Source organism: Bombina bombina, chromosome 7 (genome assembly GCF_027579735.1).
Source record: "Bombina bombina isolate aBomBom1 chromosome 7, aBomBom1.pri, whole genome shotgun sequence".
Lineage (NCBI taxonomy): Eukaryota > Metazoa > Chordata > Amphibia > Anura > Bombinatoridae > Bombina > Bombina bombina.
In genome coordinates, this window is record NC_069505.1 from 463,327,543 (window position 1) to 463,347,253 (window position 19,711).

At 41.1% G+C, this 19,711-nt stretch overlaps 1 protein-coding gene across 2 annotated transcripts in view; it reads right to left on the reverse strand.

Moving 5' to 3' along the window:
* LOC128666737 (zinc finger protein 713) overlaps positions 1–19,711 on the reverse strand; it is a 143,923-nt gene that overhangs the window by 48,042 nt on the left and 76,170 nt on the right. The window lies entirely within an intron of this gene.

A 19,711-nucleotide genomic window follows, 5' to 3' on the forward strand; every position in this document is an offset into this window, starting at 1 on the left:
CTCTCTGTGTGTCTCTCTCTCTGTGTGTGTGTGTGTGTGTCTCTCTCTCTCTGTTTGTCTCTCTCTCTGTGTGTGTGTCTCTCTCTCTGTGTGTGTGTCTCTCTCTCTGTGTGTGTGTCTCTCTCTCTGTGTGTGTCTCTCTCTCTGTGTGTGTCTCTCTCTGTGTTCTCTGTGTGTGTCTCTCTCTGTCTCTCTCTCTCTCTCTGTGTGTGTCTCTCTCTCTATCTCTCTCTCTCTGTGTGTCTCTCTCTCTATCTCTCTCTCTCTGTGTGTCTATCTCTCTCGCTGTGTCTCTCTCTCTCGCTGTGTCTCTCTCTCTCTCTCTCTGTGTCTCTCTCTCTCTCTCTGTCACTCAGTGTACAGCTTGCCATATGTTCGTATCACTGGAGCAGTCACTTCAGGGATCATATGTCTGTGGCAAGTGTGAGCATATTGTCTCTTTAGAAACTCGCATTAGAGTTCTAGAGAAACGAATTGCAACACTGCGTGATATTCAGACACTTGAAAGGGAAATGACTGAACAGATTGTTCATGGCTCTAGCAGTGGGAATGGGTCACAGTTAGAGGGGGAAGGTAAGCGGAAGAGACAGGCCAGTTCTGAGCTGGTACACCCCAAAAGATCTGCCAGATTGAGTGAAGATGTTGGGGATATCAGTTCAGGGGTGTAAGTGTCAGAGAGGGCTGGTCTGCCTAGTATAGTGAGCAGTCCTTCAGTTATGGAAGAGGAGAATACTATAATAAACAGTCCTTCAGTTATGGAAGCATTGCATACTATAGTTAGCAGTCCTTCAGTCATGGAAGAGGAGCATACTATAGTTAGCAGTCCTTCAGTCATGGAAGCGGGGCATACTATAAAGAACAGTCCTTCAGTTATGGAAGCGGGGCATACTATAATGAACAGTCCTTCAGTTATGAAAGCGGAGCATACTATGGTTAGCAGTCCTTCTGATATGGAAGCGGGGCATACTATAGTTAGCAGTCCTTCAGTCACGGAAGCGGGGCATACTATAGTGAACAGTCCTTCAGTTATGGAAGCGGGGCATACTATAGTTAGCAGTCCTTCTGTTATGGAAGCGGGGCATACTATAGATAGCAGTCCTTCAGTTATGGAAGAGGAGTATACTATAGTTAGCAGTCCTTCAGTTATGGAGGCGGGGCATACTATAGTTAGCAGTCCTTCAGTTATGGAAGCGGGGCATACGATAGTTAGCAGTCCTTCAGTTATGGGGGCGGGGCATACGATAGTTAGCAGTCCTTCAGTTATGGAAGCAGGGCATACGATAGTTAGCAGTCCTTCAGTTATGGAGGCGGGTCATACGATAGCAGTCCTTCAGTTATGGAGGCAGGACATAGTATAGTTAGCAGTCCTTCAGTTATGGAGGCGGGGCATACTATAGTTAGCTGTCCTTCAGTTATGGAGGTGGGGCATACTATAGTTAGCAGTCCTTCAGTTATGGAGGCGGGGCATACGATAGTTAGCAGTCCTTCAGTTATGGAAGCGGGGCATACTATAGTTAGCAGTCCTGTTGTGGAAGAGGTGCATACTATAGTGAACAGTCCTTCGGTTATGGAAGCGGGGCATACTATAGTTAGCAGTCCTTCAGTTATGGAATAGGAGCATACTATAGTTAGCAGTCCTTCAGTTATGGAATAGGAGCATACTATAGTTAGCAGTCCTTCAGTTATGGAATAGGAGCATACTATAGTTAGCAGTCCTTCAGTTATGGAATAGGAGCATACTATAGTTAGCAGTCCTTCAGTTATGGAAGATGGGCATACTATAGTTTGCAGTAATTCAGTTATGGAAGCAGGGCATACTATAGTTAACAGTCCTTCAGTCATGGAAGAGGGGCATACTACAGTGAGCAGTCCTTTAGGCATAGAAGAGGGGCATACTATAGTGAGCAGTCCTTCAGTCATGGAAGAGGAGCATAGTATAGTTAGCGGTCCTTCAGTCATGGAAGCGGGGCATACTATAGTTAGCAGTCCTTCAGGTATGAAAGAGGAGCATACTATAGTTAGCAGTCCTTCAGTTAGGGAAGATGGGCATACTATAGTTAGCAGTAATTCAGTTATGGAAGCGGGGCATACTATAGTTAGCAGTACTCCAGTTATGGAAGCGGGGCATACTATAGTTAGCAGTTCTTCAGTTATGGAAGAGGAGCATACTATAATAAACAGTCCTTCAGTTATGTAAGCAATGCATACTATAGTTAGCAGTCCATCAGTTATGGAAGTGGAGCATACTATAGTTAGCAGTCCTTCAGTTATGGAAGCGGGGCATACTATAGTGAGCAGTCCATCAGTCATGGAAGCGGGGCATACTATAGTTAACGGTCATTCAGTTATGGAGGCGGGGCATACTATAGTTAGCAGTCCTTCAGTTATGGAAGCGGAGCATACTATAGTTAGCAGTCTTTCAGTTATGGAAGCGGGGCATACGATAGTTAGCAGACCTTCAGTTATGGAGGCGGGGCATACTATAGTTAGCAGTCCTTCAGTTATGGAGGCGGGGCATACGATAGTTAGCAGACCTTCAGTTATGGAAGCGGGGCATACGATAGTTAGCAGACCATCAGTTATGATAGCGGGGCATACTATAGTTAGCAGTCCTTCCGTTATGGAGGCGGGGCATACTATAGTTAGCAGTCCTTCAGTTATGGAAGCGGGGCATACTATAGTTAGCAGTCCTTCAGTTATGGAAGCGGGGCATATTACAGTGAGCAGTCCTTCAGTCATAGAAGGGGGGCATACTATAGTTAGTGGTCCTTCAGTCATGGAAGCGGGGCATACTATAGTTAGCGGTCCTTCAGTTATGGAGGCGGGGCATACTATAGTTAGCAGTCCTTTAGTTATGGAAGCGGGGCATACTATAGTTAGCAGTCCTTCAGTTATGGAAGCGGGGCACATTATAGTTAGCAGTCCTTCAGTTATGGAAGAGGAGTATACTATAGTTAGCAGTCCTTCAGTTATGGAGGCGGGGCATACTATAGTTAGCAGTCCTTCAGTTATGGAAGCGGGGCATACGATAGTTAGCAGTCCTTCAGTTATGGGGGCGGGGCATACGATAGTTAGCAGTCCTTCAGTTATGGAAGCGGGGCATACGATAGTTAGCAGTCCTTCAGTTATGGAGGCGGGTCATACGATAGCAGTCCTTCAGTTATGGAGGCAGGACATACTATAGTTAGCAGTCCTTCAGTTATGGAGGCGGGGCATACTATAGTTAGCAGTCCTTCAGTTATGGAAGAGGGGTATACCATATTTAGCAGTCCTTCAGTTATGGAAGCGGGGCATACGATAGTTAGCTGTCCTTCAGTTATGGAGGCGGGGCATACTATAGTTAGCAGTCCTTCAGTTATGGAGGCGGGGCATACGATAGTTAGTAGTCCTTCAGTTATGAAAGCGGGGCATACTATAGTTAGCAGTCCTGTTGTGGAAGAGGTGCATACTATAGTGAACAGTCCTTCAGTTATGGAAGCGGGGCATACTATAGTGAACAGTCCTTCAGTTATGGAAGCGGGGCATACTATAGTTAGCAGTCCTTCAGTCATGGAAGCGGGGCATACTATAGTTAGCAGTCCTTCAGTTATGGAAGTGGGGCACACTATAGTAAGCAGTCCTTCAGTTATGGAATAGGAGCATACTATAGTTAGCAGTCCTTCAGTTATGGAATAGGAGCATACTATAGTTAGCAGTCCTTCAGTTATGGAATAGGAGCATACTATAGTTAGCAGTCCTTCAGTTATGGAAGCGGGGCATACTATAGTTAGCAGTCCTTCAGTTATGGAAGCGGGGCATACTATAGTTAGCAGTCCTTCAGTCATGGAAGCGGGGCATACTATAGTTAGCAGTCCTTCAGTTATGGAAGTGGGGCACACTATAGTAAGCAGTCCTTCAGTTATGGAATAGGAGCATACTATAGTTAGCAGTCCTTCAGTTATGGAATAGGAGCATACTATAGTTAGCAGTCCTTCAGTTATGGAATAGGAGCATACTATAGTTAGCAGTCCTTCAGTTATGGAAGCGGGGCATACTATAGTTAGCAGTCCTTCAGTTATGAAAGCGGGGCATACTATAGTGAGAAGTCCTTCAGTCATAGAAGGGGGGCATACTATAGTTAGCGGTCCTTCAGTCATGGAAGCGGGGCATACTATAGTTAGCGGTCCTTCAGTTATGGAGGCGGGGCATACTATAGTTAGCGGTCCTTCAGTTATGGAGGCGGGGCATACTATAGTTAGCAGTCCTTCAGTTATGGAAGTGGGGCCCACTATAGTTAGCAGTCCTTCAGTTATGGAATAGGAGCATACTATAGTTAGCAGTCCTTCAGTTATGGAAGAGGAGTATACTATAGATAGCAGTCCTTCAGTTATGGAGGCGGGGCATACTATAGTTAGCAGTCCTTCAGTTATGGAAGCTGGGCATACTATAGTTAGCAGTCCTTCAGTTATGGAAGTGGGGCACACTATAGTTAGCAGTCCTTCAGTTATGGAATAGGAGCATACTATAGTTAGCAGTCCTTCAGTTATGGAAGAGGAGTATAGTTAGCAGTCCTTCAGTTATGGAGGCGGGGCATACTATAGTTAGCAGTCCTTCAGTTATGGGGGCGGGGCATACGATAGTTAGCAGTCCTTCAGTTATGGAGGCGGGGCATACGATAGCAGTCCTTCAGTTATGGAAGCGGGGCATACGATAGTTAGCAGTTTTTCAGTTATGGAATAGGAGCATACTATAGTTAGCAGTCCTTCAGTTATGGAAGAGGAGTATACTATAGTGAACAGTCCTTCAGTTATGGAAGCGGGGCATACTATAGTTAGCAGTCCTTCAGTCATGGAAGCTGGGCATACTATAGTTAGCAGTCCTTCAGTTATGGAAGTGGGGCACACTATAGTTAGCAGCCCTTCAGTTATGGAATAGGAGCATACTATAGTTAGCAGTCCTTCAGTTATGGAAGAGGAGTATACTATAGTTAGCAGTCCTTCAGTTATGGAAGCGGGGAATACGATAGTTAGCAGTCCTTCAGTTAAGGTGGGGCGGGGCATATGATAGTTACCAGTCCTTCAGTTATGACGGCGGGGCATACGATAGTTAGCAGTCCTTCAGTTATGGAGGCGGGGCATACGATAGTTAGCAGTCCTTCAGTTATGGAAGCGGGGCTTACGATAGTTAGCAGTCTTTCAGTTATGGAGGGGGGTCATACGATAGCAGTCCTTCAGTTATGGAGGCAGGGCATACAAGTCAGGGCCCAAGGCAGATGTTGGTTGTAGGAGACCATTATTAGAAAGGTTGATAGGGTAATTTGTCATCCAGACCCCTTAAATAGAACAGTTTCCTGTCTTCCAGGGGCTCATTGTTAAAAGGATCCACCAATCAGCAAGTGCTACCCAGGTGCATACATTCCTGCTTTTTCTAATAAATATACGAAGAGAACAAAGAAAAAGAAAATTTATGCTTACCTGATAAATTTGTTTCTTTTTAGACACGATGAGTCCATGGATTTCATCCTTTACTTGTGGGATAATCACCTCCTGGTCAGAAGGAGGAGGCAAAGAGCACCACAGCAGAGCGGCTATATATAGCTCCTCCCTTCCCTCCCACTCCAGTCATTCGACCAAAGTTAGGAAGAGAAAGGAAAAGCCAAGGTGCAGAGGTGTCTGAAGTTTACAAAAATTAATAACCTGTCTCAGAGAACAGGGCGGGCCGTGGACGCATCGTGTCTAAAAAGAAACAAATTTATCAGGTAAGCATAAATTTTCTTTTCTTTTTAAAGGCACGATGAGTCCACGGATTACATCCTTACTTGTGGGATACAATACCAAAGCTAGAGTACACGGATGACAAGGGAGGGACAAGACAGGGAACCTAAACAGAATGCACCACTGCTTGAAGAACTTGTCTCCCAAAAACAGCCTCGGCCGAGGCAAAAGTATCAAATTTGTAGAACTTTGAAAATGTGTGAAGAGAGGACCAAGTTGCAGCCTTGCAAATCTGTTTCACAGAAGCCTCATTTTGAACGCCCATGAGGAAACAATAGCCCTCATGGAATGAGCCGTAATTCTCTCAGGAGGCTGCTGTCCAGCAGTCTCATATGCAAAACGTATGATACTCTTCAGCCAAAAAGAAAGAGAAGTAGCCGTAGCTTTCTGTCCCTTGAGTTTTCCTGAAAAACACACAAACAAGGAAGAAGACTGATGAAAGTCCTTAGTCACCTGCAGGTAAAACTTTAAAGCACGGACCATGTCCAAATTGTGCAAAAGCCTTTCCTTCCGAGAAGAATGATTATTACACAATGAAGGAACCACAATCTCTTGATTAATGTTCCGATCAGAAACAACCGTAGGAAGAAATCCTAGTTTAACACGGAAAACCACCTTATCTGAATGGAAAATAAGATAAGGAGATTCATGCAGCAAAGCCGAGAGCTCCGACAATCTTCGAGCAGAAGAAATGGAAACAAGAAATAAAACTTTCCAAGATAATAGCTTATTATCAAAGGAATGCATAGGCTCAAACGGAGCCCCTTAACGAACTTTGAGAACCAAATGAAGACTCCATGGAGGAGAAACTGGTTCAAACGTAGGTTCAAACGCAGGCCTGATCCTAACCAAGGCCTGACAAAAAGAATGTACATCTGGAACATATGCCAGACGTTAATGAAACAAAATAGATAAGGCAGAGATCTGACTCTTTAGGGAGCTCGTCGATAATCCCTCTCCAAACCCTCTTGGAGAAAAGACAAAACTCTAGGAATCCTAACTCTACTCCATGAGTAGCCCTTGGATTCGCCCAATATAAATATTTACACCAAATCTGATGGAAATCCTTCTAGTCACAGGCTTACAAGCCTGAACCATGGACTCTATGATTCAATCTCCAAGCAGTCAACTTCAGAGAAACTCGATTCGGGTGAAGGAAGGGCCCCCGAATCAGAAGGTCCTTCCTCAATGGGAGCCTCCAAGGAGGCAGAGATTCCCTTTTCACCAGATCCGCACACCAAATCCTGCGAGGCCAGGCCAGTGCTACAATATCACCAAAGTCCCTTCCTGCTCGATTAGAACAATTACCCGAAGAAGAAGAGCAAACGGAGGAAATAGGTATGCTAGACTAAAAGTCCAAGGGACCGGCAAGCAACTATCAGTTCCACCTGAAAAAACCCTAGACCTCAACCCGTATCTCAGGGACTTGGCATTCTGACTAGATACCATGAAATCCAAATTCGGTTGACTCCAATTGAGATCAAGCTGGGGAATACTTCCGGGATGAGCTCCCACTCCCCCGGATTAAAAAATCTGTCTACTCAAGAAAAACCCTCCCACTTGTTCTACCCTTGAGAAGTAGATAGCCGACAGACAGCAAGAATGGGTAAGTGATGTCTGGCAAGATAACTCCGGGAGGAGTCTTTGAGGAATCGTAGGGCACTGGTAGAATGCTAATGTTATTAGGACACTTAAGGAGAAGACTGCGAAATATATTAAACATTGTCAGTATGCTGTCTGTTGCATACAAAACAATGTCGGCTCTGAAGAAAAGTTTCTCTTTGAACTGTTAACTTTACTATGAGATAGAAAAGTTTATGTCAATCCGCACAGGCATAAAAATCCCAACATGTTTGTAACATTTTTATTCACATTTTGACTTATATAAAAGTGAATATCAAAACAAGAGTAACTGTCTCTTTAAATCAAATAACATTTGAAATACTAAGAAATATGGTGTAGAGTTTCATGAACCATTTCATTTACATCTTTATTCACATTTTAACTCAAATAAAACTGAACATCAAACCAGAGGTACTGTTTCTTTAAATCACATAACATTGGCAATGCTAATTAAGCTGGAGAATGGTTTTCATATACCATATTAAAATACACATCGTCATTGTGTCTTGCTTAATCGACACTACTTTCTTTTTAACTAAGAATGTTTCCGTGCAAAGGACACAGCCCGCTTTGAAAATCTTTTCTGGATTCACATTTTACCATAGTAAGAGAAGTCTCCAAGCCGCGTATTATAACGCAGCAGAGGAGACTCTCTGATGTCCCAGACGGCTGAAAGGCAAAACAAGCCGTTGTGCGAACAATGTCGCATCACTTAGCTCCGCCCATCGTGGGCGTAACAGGATAAAGCTCCCGAGCGACAAAAATGTAAAAATGGAGCCGTAGAGAACAAATAAAACAACAATATGGTCATGAGCAAACTAACCTCCCAGTCGGCAAAAAGTTAATATAAGAAAGCCAACGGGAGTAAAATTACACTGAAAACACCTCCACAGTTGCAGCCTTGCTCACATAACCTGTTGAGGCAGGATCCCAGACAAGCAAAGTTACAAGCAAACTAAACCGTTGTGAATTGCGAGTATGGTAGTGTGCAATACCTCGACCTGCGCAATGATCAGACAGGCCAACCTTTCAAACGACTGCAAAACAAACCGGCCGTTAAAGGTTGAAATTATGACTAAGTAAAAAACACCAAACATGCTAGTTACTGTGTCTTTCATCATGTCTAGATAGTTAACCTCCAGACAGCTTAAGGTAAAACAAGCCGTTGTGAACTGAAAAAAACACTGTGATGTGTAACTCCGTTTGTAGATTCAACATATGGCTATGTGCATCTTAACAGAGTATATTTAAACATAACAATAGAGCCACTTCTCCACATCCTTCCAGTGCCTGCAGTCACTGCCCATAATATATCCTCACTCTCTCTAGGATAATTACATTGGTGTCCATGAAAATATAAAAAGTGCCAATCTTTTTGTGTACAACCCAAGAAAAAAAAAATTTTGCGCCAAAAAAGTCTGCGCCAAGAATGACGCAATAAAATGAAGCATTTTCAACTCCCGCGAGCCTAACAGCCCACAGGGAAAAAGTCAAATTTTTTAAGGTAAGAAAAAATGATTGATTCAAATGCATTATCCCAAATATGAAACTGACTGTCTGAAAATAAGGAATGTTGAACATCCTGAGTCAAGGCAAATAAATGTTTGAATACATATATTTAGAACTTTATAAAAAAGTGCCTAACCATAGCTTAGAGTGTCACAGAAAATAAGCTTACTTACTTACCCCAGGACACTCATCTACATGTAGTAGAAAGCCAAACCAGTACTGAAACGAAAATCAGCAGAGGTAATGGTATATATATAAGAGTATATTGTCGATCTGAAAAGGGAGGTAAGAGATGAATCTCTACGATCGATAACAGAGAACCTATGAAATAGACCCCGTAGAAGGAGATCATTGCATTCAAATAGGCAATACTCTCCTCACATCCCTCTGACATTCACTGCACGCTGAGAGGAAAACCGGGCTCCAACCTGCTGCGGAGCGCATATCAACGTAGAATCTAGCACAAACTTACTTCACCACCTCCATAGGAGGCAAAGTTTGTAAAAACTGATTTGTGGGTGTGGTGAGGGGTGTATTTATAGGCATTTTAAGGTTTGGGAAACTTTGCCCCTCCTGGTAGGAATGTATATCCCATACGTCACTAGCTCATGGACTCTTGCTAATTACATGAAAGAAATAAAAATTAGCACTTACCCCAGAAATCTGCCTGGCAGTAAGGCAGTTCACCCGGCTTGTGAAGTCCTCCCCATCACATTGGCCTGTGGAAATAAAAAGTACTGAGTATTCTTTCTCTCAGACTTTGACATACAAGGCAGCATAAGTATATGGGAGGCGCAGTGAGAATTATGTCCCACAAGTTCCCATTGCTCTAAAGCCACTAAAAGCTCTACTGTAGAGACTGATATGGATTACGGCTACACCCCAGAACAAAGCAGCAATCTCTGGCACTACTTTAAAAATAATAAACTCTTGATTGAAGAATCTTTTCTAACAACTCACTTTACCTCTTCTGATCACTAACGTAGGCAAAGAGAACGACTGGAGTGGGAGGGAAGGGAGGAGCTATATATAGCAGCTCTGCTGTGGTGCTCTTTGCCTCCTCCTGCTGACCAGGAGGTGAATATCCCACAAGTAAGGATCAAATCTGTGGACTCATCGTGTCTTTAAAAAGAAATTGATAACAGGAGTAAATTAAAAAGTTGCTTAAAATTGCTGCTCTATCTAAATAATTAGTTTAATTTTGTCTAGACTGTCCCTTTAACTACTCCGACATAAACTGGGCCATGAAACTAGTAATTCAGCTAAGGGGAGATAGATTTTTAAATTTTCTCAGGGATAACCTCTTGTCACAATAGAGGAGCCAACTAGGAGTAAAGCTATTTTGGATTTAGTGCTATCAAACAATGCAGATATAATATCAAACACAAAAGTCAAAGACAAGTTGGGTAACAGTGATAATAAGATGGTCACATTTGAAATCATTTTCCATAACCAGTGTCTTAAGATTTCAACTAAGACTTTTCATTTTAAGAAAGCAAAATTCAATGGATTTGAGGAAATCGTTCAATAAGAAATTGGGACAAAGTGTTCTCTAATAAAAATACAGAGGATAAATGGATAACAAATAAATATACATATAAACACATACCACTAGGGGTTTTAAAAATATTCTACATCATGATGCAGCCTTTAACAATGCTGCATCGTTGCAGTGAAGAGCCAAATCAATTCACACATCACGTGACCCCGCCTCCGGACCAACACCAGAGGCACGCAAAGATACTGAGTGCTGGATCCTTAGTTGCAGCCAATTTATCAATTCCTGCATAAATTATTGTCCCAGGGAACTAAGGATCCAGCACTCAATATCAGGGGGTTACTCCATTCAGGGGCCCGGCCCCATGCACTGATGGTGCCCTGGCATCCTGGTCTGGGACCCCCATCTTAGATCTCCTGCTTTCTGCAGCACTAGTCAGGGCTCTCTGAGTGAGCACAGGTAGAGCAGAGCAGCCTGCAGGGGATTGGTTAAAGGGATTGACTTAAGTGACATGTTCAGCAGAGTAAAGTACCGAACACGTGATTACTGGTTCGTAGTGAGTGGCTGCGCAACGAGAACAGTGTTGTCAAAAGAGGATATCAAGCTGGGTACGAAGGAAAGCCGATCCAGGAAATGGGTGAGGCACAGCCGATATTGCAGAGAATGCCAGGCACAGTAAGTGCCGGTAGTTGTGTGCATATTGCTTGGGAAGCGCATTGTTTAACTGTCTAACTTACCCTAAGAGTTCTAGAAATCTGTGAATGAGCAACAAAGTTTAATTATAAATGAGAAATACCTAATGCCCACAACCTATGTTGTGCATATTATTTTGAGCACTCTGCAAGTAATACTCCTTGCACTTACTTTTAAAGCCCCATTGTGGCTGCTTCCCTCATGGCCCAATCCCTTTCCCGCCACTCCCGGGGGTTCTAAGCCCTAAACCAATGACAATAGTCAGGTGGTCTGGAGAGGGGAGAAGGAACTCTAGTAACATAATAATTATTTTTGCCTTTTTAAACATTTTTAATACAATTTTCCCTTAAAGTATGTAGGGATTATTGAAGCTTGATTTTATATATATATATATATATATATATATATATATATATATATATATATATATATATATATATATAATATAATCGAAATCAAATCGTTGACAGGATCATCGTAATTTAATTGAATCGCGAAACCATGTGGCTAAATAAAAATGTGTTACGAGAAATTAGGAAAAATGTAGGGCATTTAAATTATTCAAAGAAAATAGTACAGACTCAACATACCAAATATATAAGGAATGTAACAGTGTACAAAAGCAATCAAATTAGCCAAAATTGAAAATAAAAGATTAATTGCAAAGGGTTCCAAGTCAACCCTAAAAGGTTTTTTAAGTACATAAATGGCAACAAATCTAAGAAGGACAATATAGGTACATTAAAATGTGTGAAGGGTAGCATGATTAACAGTGACAGGGAGAAGGCTGAGCTACTAAACCAGTTCTTTTCTTCAGTATACACAAGAGAGGAACCAATGGGAGATACTTTGAAACAAACTAGAACATACAAGCCCATACCATTAAAGGGACAGTCAAGTATAAATTAAACTTTCATTATTTAGATAGGACTTTTAATTTTAATCTACTTTCCAATGTACTTTTATCATCAAATTTGCTTTTTTCTCTTGGTATTCTTAGTTTAAACTAAACATAGGTAGGCTCATATGCTAATTTCTAAGCCTTTGATGGCTGCCTCTTATCACATGCTTTTTAAATCTCTTTTCAACACAAAGAAACAGAAAGTACACGTGGGCTATATAGATAACACTGTGTTCAGGCACAGAAAGTTATTTAAGATCTAGCACAATACAATGCTAAATTTAAGACAATATATAATAAACAGTCACAGTCATGTGATCAGGGGGCTGGAAGAAGGTTCCTAGATACAAGGTAATCACAAAGGTAAAAAGTACATTAATATAACTGTGTTGGTTATGCAAAACTGGGGAATGAGTAATAAAGGGATTATCTATCTTTTAAAACAATAACAATTCTATGGTTGACTGTCCCTTTAACTGGGTTCTCTCAAGAGGATATCAGGAAACAACGGATAATATTATGCTAAATAAAACTCCAGGCCCAGATGGAATACACCCAATGGTTTTACAGGAACTTAGCACTGTTATAGCCAAACCTCTACTCATAATTTTTCAAAACTCATTATCATCAGGCATAGTACCCCAGGATTGGCGTAAAACTGAAGTGTTGTCACTCTTTAAAAAGAGAAACTGGGCTGATTCAGGAAGCTTTAGACCAGTTAGTCTGACATCAATAGTGGGGAAGATACTTGAAGTGTAAACAAGATTATAAGTTAAAATCAGCATGGTTTTATGAGAAATAGATCATGTCAAACTAATCTAATTAGATTTAGAAAGTAATCTCTCTCTCAGGATAAACAAGGAAGAAGACCGACGAAAATTCTTGGTAGCATGAAAATAGAACTTTAAAACTCTAACAACATTCAGATTATGTAACAACCTCTCCTTAGATGAAGAAGGATTGGGACAAAGGGTGGGAACAACGATTTCCTGATTAATAGAGTTGACACAACCTTAGGTAAAAATCCCATTTGTCCGAAGTACAGCCTTATTCAAATGGAACACTAGATAAGGCGAGTCACACTGGAAGGCAGACAATGCAGATACTCTAACAGAAACAACATTTTCCAAGTTAGTAACGTAATATCAATAGAATGCATAGGCTCAAAACGGAGCCTGTTGAAGAACTCTAAGAACAAGATTAAGGCTCCATGGAGAATCAATAGGTTAAAAAAAAAAAGTGGTCTAATTTGAGCAATAGCTTGAACAAACGACTAAACATCTGTCAACCAAGCAAACCTCTTATGCAAAAAAATAGAAAGAGCAGAAATCTGACCTTAAAGAGAACTAGCCGACAATCCCTTCTCTAAACCATCCTGTAGAAACTGAAGCATATGTGGAGTCTTCACTCTGTGCCAAGGCAACCCACATTCCACACACCAAGACAGATAAGCCCTCCACACCTTATGGTAAATACGTCTGGTAGTGGGTTTTCTTGCCTGAACTTGAGTATCAATCATCACCTCAGAAAATCCTCTCTAGGACAAAATTGTGCATTCAATCTCCATGCAGTCGGCCTCAGAGAAACTAGATTTTGATAGAAGAATGGATCTTGCGCCAGAAGGTCGGGCCTCTACGGCAGCCTCCATGGAGGAACAGACAACATTCTCTCGAGGTCTGCATATCAAGTCCTGCGTGGCCACACAGGAGCTAACAGAATCACTGAAATGTTCTCCTGTTTGATATGAGCTATTACTTGAGGGAGGAAAAAGATACACTAGATTGAAATGCCAAGGAACTGCTAAGGTGTCCACCAACTCCACCTGAGGATCTTTCAATCAGTATCTAAATAGCTTCGCATTGAGATGGGAAGCCATCAGATCTATCTCAGGGCACCCCCACCTGCTGGTGATCTCACAAAACACCTCCTGGTTTAGCGACCATTCCCCAGAAAGCAGAGTCTGTCTGCTCAGAAAATCCATTTCCTAGAATGTGGATGGCTGTCCATTGAAGAATGCAAGACACTTCCAGCATCGCCAGAGAACTGTGAGTTCTGCCCTGGTGATTGACATGGGCCACCATAATTATGTTGTGCGATTGAAATTGAATAAAACTGATGGAATGCAACTGGGGCCCCGATTGAAGAGTTAAAGATGGCCTTCAGTTCCAAAACAATGATTGTCAGGATCGCTTCCATGAGCTTTCAGAGACCCCCACACCGCACCCCAGCCTGTCAAACCTGCATCTGTTGTTAAGATCTCCCAGGATGGATGCAGGAAGCACATTACCTAGAGAATGGGCTCCTGAGACAGCCACCAGGAAAGAGACTCTCTTGTCTCTGGATTCACAGATATTACCTCAGAAAGGTCTAAATGATTCCCGTTCCATTGCATAAGCATACCTAACTGTAGAGGTCTCTAATGAAAGTGAGCAAAAGGAATAGCACCAAATTTGAACACAGATTTCTAAATTAGACATGTTCTGTGTCTAAGCGCAGCTGTGCGGGCATTTTACAGTGCTAGCTGCAGTTGCGATGTAAATTATCAAATACAAACAGGGGGCCACTGAATTTTTGGAATTATTTTGTCCGAAAAAATTCCCTCAGACGACATATGATTGGTTAGTCAACACACACCCATCATCCAATCATGTTACAGTTCCTTCGGCGGGTAGCGGTTTTGGAATACACAAAAAATTTCTTTTTTAACTAAATCAATTAAAAAGTAAATATACTGCTTCTTTTGGAGTGCCACTGTTACTATCTTAATCTATCTACTACGATTCACATCCTTGGATGAAATTTAAACTGAGTTATCAGTTATAATTTAAGACTCTAACAGACCAAGGAGGTTTTTATTTTGTATTAAAATACAAATAATAAGATTATATAGGTACAATGGCATTTCTTGAAACATCATTTCATATAAATACATGAATATATAAACAAAAGGGGAACACTTATTATTTATTTTATTATTCCTTTTTCCCAAATCAGTCCTAGAAACACCTGACTGTCCACACAGGTGAGAATCAATTAGACACCCACCCACTAGAAAGGAGTCAATTGTTTGTTTGTATGTAGGGTATAAAGAGCAGAGGTAGGAATGAGTATGATATGCCTGATGAAACGGTCTGCTGACCGAGAAACGCGTTGCAATTATTGGGGCCAATTGGTTAAACCCTTTAATCCACTCTTTACAACAACCTTGGTGTTGTTGTTTAATTTTATTTTTTTTACCTGTTTTTAATAAATATTTTTTAACTTCTATCTTGGGAGTGGATCTCATTTCCTACCATCTGCTCATTTCTACTGAAAAGGATACAGCTACTGTGGAGTACCAAACCTGCATTTCCTCTCATTCTTTTCAACACCTGAAGGATTATCTGTTTGGGTGAGCTGCCACACCTGTTTGAATCTGCAGCCTGCATCTACTAGCACATTGGTGTGCTATGGGAGTATGTGAGTACCCACTTTATACCACTAAGTACACACCTATGTTTTATTTTTAATGGTCTGCACATACAGTGCTTTCTGTTTGCTTTTTCATACTTGCTTCAGCATTACAGTATTGGAAGTACCCCAGAACGGGTGAGCTGTTACACCTATATAAATCTACAGCCTGTCCCTACCAGAACATAAGTGTGCTTTTGGAGTGTGTGAGTACCCATTTGGCTATTCTATTATATTTCTGTTACCACCGAGATAATTCTACACATGAGGCGCCCCTCTGTTGTCTTCTGTTTTATAGTTCTTCTCTGGATCATCTGGTGAAGAGGAGGCTGCCTACACCAACCATCAGTTCATTTTACAAAAAGACTTTCCTTTTTTTTCTATACCATAGAGAATTACACAAAGTTAACCTTATTATATCTAACAAGATTTTTATTGGTCTGTATTATAATCTGTTTGTATTATCTGTTGTAGTTGCAATTGCCCCTAGGGGCCAGTATTGATCACTATACTATTATATATAACCTTGTGTGCCCCCTCCACTGTGATTGTATCACATATTGGATAACATTCTCTCGAGGTCTGCATATCAAGTCCTGTGTGGCCACACAGGAGCTAACAGAATCACTGAAATGTTCTCCTGTTTGATATGAGCTATTACTTAAGGGAGGAAAAAGATACACTAGATTGAAATGCCAAGGAACTGCTAAGGTGTCCACCAACTCCGCCTGAGGATCTTTCAATCAGTATCTAAATAGCTTGGCATTGAGATGGGAAGCCATCAGATCTATCTCAGGGAACCCCCACCTGCTGGTGATCTCACAAAACACCTCCTGGTTTAGCGACCATTCCCCAGAAAGCAGAGTCTGTCTGCTCAGAAAATCCACTTCCTAGAATGTGGATGGCTGTCCATCGAAGAATGCAAGACACTTCTAGCATCGCCAGAGAACTGTGAGTTCTGCCCTGGTGATTGATATGGGGTGCTCCTGCACAAGTGGAAGAATGGACCTGATGGTCTCCATTTTGAAGGAAGGTACCCTTAATAATTTGATGAGGCACTTCAGGTCTAAGATGGGACAAAAGGTTCCCTCCTTTTTGAGAACGATGAATAGGTTTGATTAGAACCCTTCTACCCTCTCTGCCTGAGGCACGGGGACCACAACAACTACCATAGATACCAGATCATCTACACAGCGTAGAAAATCTGTCCTTTTTTCGGCTTTCCCGAGATCCTTGAAAGGAGTAACCTTCCCCTTGGAAGGCGATATTGGAAACTATTTTATATCCCTGATATATAAATGTCCAGAACCAAAGTGTCCTGGATAGACTGAGCCCAAACTTCCTGAAATAGAGATAATCTTCCCCCAGCTTGACCTGAGCCCAGGTTGGGGGACAACCCTTCATGCTGACTTGTCTGGGGTCGATTTCTTGGGCTGCTTGTTCTTGTTCCACACTGGGTTTGGCTTCCAGGTACTCCTGGGCATCTCAAACTTGGTTGTTGAAGCGCTCCTCTGTGTCTTATTCTGACGAAAGGAGCGAAAATATCCTATAAGATGTCCCTTAGTTCTAAATTTCTCATCCTTGGATAGAAAAACCCCCTTACCACCAGTGACAATAGAAATTATGGAATCCAGACGGGCCCAAATAAGGATTTTCCCTTAAAAGCCAAAGACTGTAACCTAGACTTGGAAACCATTCCCGCTGACCAAAGTCTTTAGCCAGAGAGCCCTCCTAGCTGGTATTAAGACGGATGATTGAATAATGGTGTCACAGATAAAATAATTGGCTCTTTTTAGGGCCTGAATGCGGTCTAGGATATCCTCCAAAGGAGATTCTACAGAAATCAGTTCAGATAATGCGTCACACCAAAAGGTGTCAGCCCAAGCCACCACAGCAATACCTACAGCAGGTTGGAAAGGCAAGCCTGCCTGAAGAAAGACCTTTTTTAGATAACCCTCTAGCTTTCTATCCATAGGATCCTTAAAAAATGTGCTATTCTCCAGAGGGATAGCCTTAGGGACAGTATTCCAAATTTCAAAATAGCTACCCGGTACAGGGATGGTAAATTTTATCATGTATCTAATGTTGTAAATGCTGTATTACATATTTCAGTATCAAACCACATTTACCTTTTAATAAAATATTATTTACTTTTTTTATAGATCTATTTTCTATTGTCTAATTTTTTACTGTCAATTATTTTGCTGGCTCAGCCCCTCAAACTATTCCCTCTCCACTGTGCCCTCAGATCTCCTCCTGACTAGGTTCAAGCATAGAATCATCCTTACTGAATATATAGGGCTCCATTTATAATTGTTTTTTGCAATACGACTTTCAGTTCTCCTATCAGTTCTCCGCAGCTCGCCTTTGGAGAGGCGCACATGTGCACCAATATTTTTCATAAAACCGGTAGTAGATTAATGATAAAGCTTGCCATTAGTATTACATATGCGCCTTATTTATCATTAGAAATTCTCCCAAATTCCCTTTTTTTTGCATATAAAATTGTCTTACTTGTGTATGGATTCTTGCTATGCCAGGCACATCTGTGTATGTGCCCCATTTGACTGACCAAATGGATTTCTCCTTGTCATTATTACCTTGCTCATGTTATTTTGTAGGTGTATTTTACTTGTCTCGCAATAAAAAAAATAAAAAAATTGTCTTACTTTATTTTTTTATTTAAATACAATTGTTTAAACTACCCTTGACCGTGTATTACAATATTTAAATACAAAACTAATGTAATTTTAATGTAATAAAATAAAAATTATTTTGTTTAAAAATGATTAAAAAACGTGTAACCTAATACATGTAATCTAATCAATAAATGCATTTTTTTAATCATGTGTATGAAAGCTTTATATTTTTTTACACATGCTACAATATTAAAGGGCCACTGTAAGTAAATATTTTCTATGCCTGTTACTAACTAACTACCCCAAATACACTTTTTATCAATAGCATTTCATTAACATATCTCTACCGTATATCAGAAATCTTGTCTGCAAATTTAATTGTTTTCCAAACCCACTCCGTGGGTATCCTTTGCTCTGTACCAATCCGTTTACAATACCTAGGTTTCAAAATGGCGCTTTAAACACAAAGTTATTGGTTTAAGTATTTTGAACATGCAGTGCTGAAAATAGTGGGCAGGATAACGTGACATCATCGGCGAATAAAAGATATAACTTTTAGAACGTTATGAAACTTCGTTTTGGAGAAAATATAGGCAGTAGGTTTTAATTAATGTTTATTAACTTTAATATGTTAGTTGTTTATCTTAAAAATTATAACAGAAAGTAATCCTTTAATAATACAAACACCAGTTTTAAACAATAATACCTTTATCTCCTTCCACACCCCCTGCAGAACTTTTGACTCCTATAGATATTAAATGTCACTGATGACACGTCTTACATTGATGTAATATTGTTAGCTTTAGACTGATAAGCTAGAAAATTAAGAAATATTCCATCTTCTCTTTCATGGTCGTATTTGTAGGAGAATTTTAGGTTCTCCCAAGGCGCAAAATAATAATGAATCTGAATTTCAGTCATTAGTGAAGCGTATTTCTCAAAAAAAAAAATGTAATCTTTATTTGGCGCACATGTGCGCCTTGGTGAGAGAGAATAGAGTGGGAGAATTTTGCGGTCGTATTTGCTTAATTTTAGGTGTATTTTGCATTGATAAATAGGAGAAAAACTATGACAGCGTATTTATAGGCGCAAATGTAGGAGAATTACAATGATAAATGGAGCCCATAATGGAGACCGGATTTATCCCTGATGGTGCACACAAATAATTGCATTAAAATTACTGTGAGTCTCTCATATATGATCCTGTGTCGCTGCTCCAAAGCTGGCCCTGCGTGTAAGAAGAGAGCTCTAGATAGCGCTAGTACAGAGCCTATTTCTGTGTCCCCAGACACCATCTGAGTCTGGTATTAATGCTCCTCTTGTAGTAGTCCAAGAGCGAGCATGAGCTTTTGGGGGCGTGAAGCCAACAAACCCTTTTGTCTCACATCAGCTGGCATCAGCACGCACCGGGTCCGAGTTGAAAGTTCAATTGGAGGACCCGGTGCCGCTCTTGAAGCTATAGCTCTGATGTGCCCCTCTAAAAAGACCACTATCTGAGGTCTCAAAGTCCCAGAATTGCCATAATATAGTGTGCATAATAAGGAGTTTGATTTAACCCCTTACCGTCCCTGGGTCTGTGACAAAACAAAAGCCTCTCCTGGTCTATTGGCAGGTAAGGTCAGTCTCTATTAGGCAACAAGCCATT